The sequence below is a fragment of the Alligator sinensis genome, unplaced genomic scaffold (genome assembly GCF_000455745.1).
Source record: "Alligator sinensis unplaced genomic scaffold, ASM45574v1 scaffold2766_1, whole genome shotgun sequence".
In the NCBI taxonomy this organism is placed as follows: Eukaryota; Metazoa; Chordata; order Crocodylia; family Alligatoridae; genus Alligator; species Alligator sinensis.
Window position 1 is genome coordinate 18,678 of NW_005843579.1, and position 6,514 is coordinate 25,191.

The 6,514-nt window shown below is 43.1% G+C and overlaps 1 long non-coding RNA gene across 2 annotated transcripts in view; it reads left to right on the forward strand.

Moving 5' to 3' along the window:
* LOC102372209 overlaps nucleotides 1–3,842 on the forward strand; it is an 11,039-nt gene extending 7,197 nt beyond the window's left edge. For both annotated transcript variants that reach the window (XR_325541.3, XR_001359228.2), the window contains 2 exons: nucleotides 3,106–3,190; nucleotides 3,544–3,842. This is a non-coding gene — a long non-coding RNA (uncharacterized LOC102372209). The remainder of the gene's footprint in view (nucleotides 1–3,105; nucleotides 3,191–3,543) is intronic.
* Nucleotides 3,843–6,514: the final 2,672 nt, after the last annotated feature.

Below are 6,514 nucleotides of genomic sequence, written 5' to 3' on the forward strand. Positions count from 1 at the left end.
GAATGTGATTGACCCTAATGGACTGACTTTTTCAGTTTCTTCGTCTCTTGGGATGGTAGAGTAGGAGTTTCTTTTCAAAATGTGGTATCTGTGACTAAATAGCTAACTGATATTCTGATGTTAAAGTCTATTAAGAAAAGCTCCTTCCTACCCCCATTCAATTTTCACTTCAGTAAGAGAATTTTTCAAAGGAGCTTAAAGAAGTTGGCTGCTCCATACCCCCTGGATTGAGTGTCTGTCTCCTCTAAAGGTGGTTCAATCATACACTGAAAAGGAACCAAATTAGAACCCCCTCCTTTTCTCTGAGTCGGTGGGTTTTCTCAGTGGCCTATGTACTGAAATAATAGGATAGTGCACATCAGCAACTTTCTTTGCTATAGGGCTTGTAGATTTGAAGGATGGCTCTTAGCAACAGCAAGAAGGGTAGTTCAGATCTAAAGATGGGTTCAGAGAAACATGGTGGGAATCATGGAACCATATTATCATAGGGTTGGAAGAGACTTTGAGACTCGAAGTCCAGCTTCCTGTGCAGATACTGGATCAGCTGTTCCTAAACCAGCCCTCATACAGTCCTACCCAGCCTCTTCTTGAAAACCTCCAGTGAAGGAAGTTCCTTCACCAGTTTATGGAAGGATTTGGGCATGGAGAAAGCCTCTTCTATGAAGAAAGACTGAAAAATGTGGGTACTGAGAAGAGATTAAAAAGAGGGATAATAAATCTTTTATGAACTGCAAGTCTGAAGAGGTTGGATCAGGAGTTTCTATTCCTAACAGAATATAGAGGCATTTGCCACTTTTTTTTTTCTCTTCATCAAATTCATAACTAATTCAAAGAAGTCTTTTTCCTTACCTGCAACACAACTCTAAATTACATTTGCATAAACTTTTTGTAAGCAACAGCTTACCGTGTTGGATATGATGAAAGGACTGTCAAGGAGCGGGGGTTCAGATAGAAGGAGCCCTGCCTTCTGCCTAACTTCAGACTAACACTACTACCTACCTTTCTGTTAATGAAAAGTGTGAGCCTTGCTGTCACAAGACGGCACTGAAGCCATAAACTTAAAACCAAGGAGGGAACATTGATACAGCTAAAGAGATTATTCCGAATTTAAAAAAAAAAAAAAAAAGAAGGCAAAAGCTTTAGGAAGGTTCTTAAAATCAATATGTTCCTGGGCTTAAGACTAGTTTCTAACAATGACTTGGCAGGGGTTGTTTGGCTGATGTGTTATAACCAATGCCTGTTATGCTGGTCAACACTATTGTATTGTCTTATGTTCCCTTATCTTTCTGCGTCTACCTACTTGTCTCCTGGTTCGTAGTGAGATTGTAAGGGGTCTTGGGCAGAAATTATTCTTCTGTGCCAGGAGAAACTGGTCAATGACCTACTGATGATGACAGAATACATAGGGTATAGACGGATGACACCATGGTATCATTTAATAACGAGACTGGCATAAGCAGTTCCCATATCGTGGTTATGTCTACATCCTTCTGTAGAGATATAACCATTTCAATTTTTAAATGTGAATGAGAGGCTGAAAGTTATACTGATGTAGCCAGTTTTGTATCCCTATGGGAGCAGGCTGCTGATGTGTGCCCCCAAGTGGCAGCTTCCCCTTCCCCTTTTAAAGTATTTAAACCACTGCTTGTCCATAGTCTAAGACTATTGTAGGTTAAGAGGACATGTCTCTTAGAGTGGCTTATTCCATATCTGGCAGTGGGGAGTTTCTTGCTTCTTCTGTTGCATATTACAGTGACCACTTCCAAGGGACAGACCTTGGATTTGAACCATTTTGGCCCTACTGTATTCCTGGGTTTGATTGAATTCAGCATACCTACTCTAGACTTGAGGTAGGTAGGAGTGGGGATAAGTCTGGACCACTCCACCTTTTTCCAGCCAGAGTGCATTATGAAAAGAAGCCCAGGTGATTTATACACTAAGCATGAAATTCCACCCCATCATAGTCAAAGATTGGTGTCAGGATTTCTCCTTATGAGATGTAAGGCTCCAAAATCCCTTGGGCTCACTTTGAAATTGGTGTTCCTTTGTATCACTGCATCATTAGAGGCCAAATTATGTATCATTTACTTGCATTGATTAGAACTTCTAAAGAATGTTTCTCCTTTATGGTATCTCTATAAAGTGCCTCTTAGGAATGAAACACAGACCCTCAAGAGATTCTCACAGAAACCCAAATAAATTTGGGATCCTTCCTCCAAAATCAGTTCAAGAAGCAACTTTGGAACCATCTGTCTAATTTTCTAGTGCCCAGAGACTAGCAGCAAACTAAACAAGTAGTAACATAGTAGCCAGAGACAATTTGTATTTACAGTAATAAGGAAAATGTGGAGCAATGAATGGTTGCATTAGTGCAGGGGCATGTTTTAAGGCAAAGAGATGAAGTTCAACAGTATACCAGCTTGCTGAATTTTACTGGAACAGCATAAAATAAGATTGTGTGGCTTGACTACCGTGCACAGACGCCTCTCTTTGTAGCTTGAGCTTCCAGATGTTGATTCTTTTACTGTTTTAGATTGAATAAGACATTTAATACCTGGTATTTTCATGCGATGAAATATTTATAAACCAAGGTACATCTCAACCACATTTACACTGCTCCAGTAAAATACAAGTCTGTTCATCTACATTATCACTCACCTGGAGACTTCACATCTGAGTTTACAACTGTGCAGGTGACATCCATCTTTCCTGAAATACAAAGTCTGTTTCTCTTGGGTATATTCACTCCAAATAATCCTAGGTTCTGGTGGCATCTATGAAGAAAGTATTCAAGCTTTTAAAAACATAAGAAACATTGTGAATATGCTTCATGTGGCTATATACATCCCATCCAATCCATTGGTTTTCTGTCCTTTCATCAGTGGTGCTGGACCGAGCTCCAGTTTTCCATATGATCATATTTAAAGATGGTGCAGGTCAGCTGATCATCCTGTCCTATTTCCCAAGGCCCAGACTGGATGCTATTAAACGCGTCCAAGAGCAGATGCATTTTCAGACTGAATGAGCTATGAAATATTGAATTCTGCATTATCGCTTGTATTATTTCCCATAGGTGTGGTGTTTTTTTCTTTTTCCCCCTCAAAGGAGTACAGTCGAATTCAGCATTCAATCCCTGGACCTCTCAGTTGTTGGTCTTGCATCCATATTCATTGGAGAAGGGAGAAAATTGGTGAGGATTTTATGATTTCTTCTCTTCCTCAATGTGTCTTGGCAGGAATTGCCACTTCTTCAGTGTCTGGAGGGGGACTGAGATTTCTGAAGACGAGGAGCTTTTATTTCTGCAGGAAGCTATGTTGTAAAGGATTTGCATATGGGATTTGCCCAATGAGGATGATAAGGGTGGAGCTTGCGGTTTTGGCTTAGACTGAGGAAGCTATAGTTGTCCTTGCAATTGCTTCCCTCTAGCTGGACATGAGGGAATTGCTGAACTAAAAAGGGGGCTTTCTGGGCAATTTTCATGTGATTTAGGACTCTCTATTACATTGTTCTTTATTCTTATTCCTGTTGTCATTTGAAATGTAGGTTCATCTGAACATATTGGAAAAGGCCGATTAACAGTCCATAGGAATCTACACAGGAAAGACATTCCTCACATGAGATGGTTCTTTGATCTGTCAAAGATACAGGCAGAACCAGATGCAATGGATGGGAGCTGGAAACTAAAATCCAGATTTGAAAGAAAATGAGCGTGCACTCTCGTGTGTGCGCGCGCTCTCTCTCTCTCTCTCTCTCTGTTTTTGTGCGTATGCTTGGTTTTTTTAAAATCGGTGAGTGATGTGACTCATTGAAATAAACTACTAGGCTATGGGTGGATTCTTTACCTCTTGAAATGTCTACACCAAGATTGGATGCCTCCTTTCTAATAAAATACACTTTTTAATTTAACTTTTTAAAATGTTGAGCTTGATGCTGGAGTCCTTAAAGGGGAAATTGTTGGCTGTGTTATCCAATGGTCAGGCTAGACCACCCCTTAAGATATAGATGAGATTTCTTCTATATATAAGACTGTATCAGCCTTTCTTCCTCTTTCTCCCAGGACACTGATCTGGCAGCCTCTGGATTCCAGGACAAATGATCCATTTGGAATAAGTGAATACTCATATTTGAATCATCACTGTGTATTTTTTTTTTCCTCTGGTACAGTAATCAGTGGCAGCATCTGAGGTGCTTTTATAGCATGTTGCTGCTGGGATATCTCTTCCTTGGAGGCATCTGTAGAGATGGTGATCCATGTCTTGAAGGACCAGAGGTACAGCATGTGTCCTGCAGACACCGAGATCAGTCCCATCTATTCCAGCCTTTTCCTAAGAGGTTTCTGTGACCAGTGCTACAAGGGAAACTACCAGGAGTAATAACAATGCTGGAAACAATATAACACCTGCCTAAAGGTCTCACTGAGCTTCTCAGCATGGACTGGAGATAATGCATTGTGGGGAGGATGTCCAGCGACACTCTTCTGCAGTGTGCAATCAACATGAGTCTCCACTCGGTGTTCATATGCCACCCTAGTACATGTAGAAAGGAACCAAAAAACAGTCTGTAAGAGGAGTCGAGAAGTGGGAGACATTGAAATGGCCAGTTTGGGGTCTGGTTAGAGACTGAGGTCCCTAAAGTCAGGGGGCTTTTAGTCAGGAACTTCCAGTGCAGGAATTTTCCTGTGGGCTTCACTTAGAATGGATGGGAGATTAAAGAGCCTGCAATGGAAGGGTCTGGGAATAAAGGTTACCCTTGGGACATGCCTGTTACATACTTCATGGGGGAAGAGACAAAATTCACAGGTCTGTCCATTGTTGCCTCTCTCTAAATTACACTGAATTGTATGTATTTTGAGGCTTAGATTTGCGCACACGTGTGCATAGACCTGGCTCATGCTACCAAAAGCAATCAGTAGAGATCATCTTTTGACCTCACAGGCTTGCCTGAATCCACACGCACATTTTAGATAGGGTTGGGATGTCTTTTCCAACATGAATAAAACCTCCTTAGCTAACCGTTACCAGCAGAATGCTAGCACCGGCGTGAGCAAGTGAAAGAAGAGCATCAGCAGCTATAATCCCAGGGTCCTAACCCCATACTTCATGTCTGCTGCCACCTCGTGGTGAGGTGCACGGCTGTAACAAGGTCCCCTTTTTTTCTCAGTACAAGAAACGAAGACAAAAAAGAAAATGGACCTTTTAATGAAGTGTGAGGCTCTGCCCTTACAGGGATATAAGGGAAGGGCTCCAGCAACAAAAGGCAGAAGTGCTCCAGCAGCAGAGAAGAGAGCTGCAGGAGAAAGCTGGAAGTAGTTTTGTTGTGAGTAGGGTTGGGGACTGGCTGGATGGGATAAGAGGCTAGCTAAGGCTAAGCAGCCTGGAAGGAAAGGACTTGTCCAGTGATATTTTATTAGGAGGGCAATAAAGGGGCCTAGGGAAAGGCCAGTTCTGGGAAAGGCCCAGCAGAATGGGTGGGCATAACAGACTGCAATGAATCTAGTGAGGACTGATAACAAACCCAAGGGATGTTGTAAGGGGCAGGCCAGTTGTTAAGAAGACATAGGAGGCTGCTTCTGAAGGGACCCACAAGAAGCTTGGTCACAAAGTGCTACATCCCAGTGAGTAAGGCTCACTGTCCTCCCATGACGTGTTGGCTGCATGAACCTCAGGCTTTGGCAGGTGAGTCAAATTAGGATCTGAGCGAAGCAGAGAGATTGGATTTGTGTGGTCACCATGAACAGTGCATTGTGTCTGGAAAAGGTTAGTAGAACAGTGCCTGGAGAAGCCACCAAGTGTTTAGTTGCTCAGGCAACTTCATCAGCTGCAAGCTGACAAAATGTTTTTGTATGGATGTGGGCATGTATCAGTCATGTGTACATGCAAATGTACAGGTAAGCATGGTTTTTGTCTGTCATTAGTTACCCTGGAACTTTTGAGCTCATCTCAGGGAGCTGAATGGAGGAGGCAATTTTTGATTAAATAACAGCACAAGGTAGAAACCAATAAGGGAAGGAACGACGATGTCAATAACTTTGTGATGGGCAAAACCATTTTTTTTCTGGGAGGATAGTAGTGGTCTGGTGGGTCTCCTGCTATATAACTTAGAACTCTTCATTTCTGCACCATGCTCATCCATTTTTGGTGAAACAAAGAAGTTTTCCAAATGTATGGTCTGTGGGTTCCTCCCAGCATGCTACATTTATTTCCGTCTATGTGGCAGAAATGCCACCGTCGGTGCCCCTCTCCTGAGAACTGTCTCAGCCAGCCTGAGAGGCTGCTGTTGAATCTCTCACAGCGGGGATCTCGCTCCTTGTCTGCAGACAAAAGCCTGGCGCCTGGGAGGCGATGCTCTGGTCACCTGGGCAGGGGGGGAAGACCCGGCCCTGTGCGCGGGCCCAGGTAGCCAGGGATGCCATGCAGATTGGACGGTTTGTAGCCAGTATTGGCAGCTTCGGTTGGACCGGGCTGCTGAGGTCAGAGAGGTGATAAAAAGGCCTGGGCCAGGAAGAAGGGCAGCC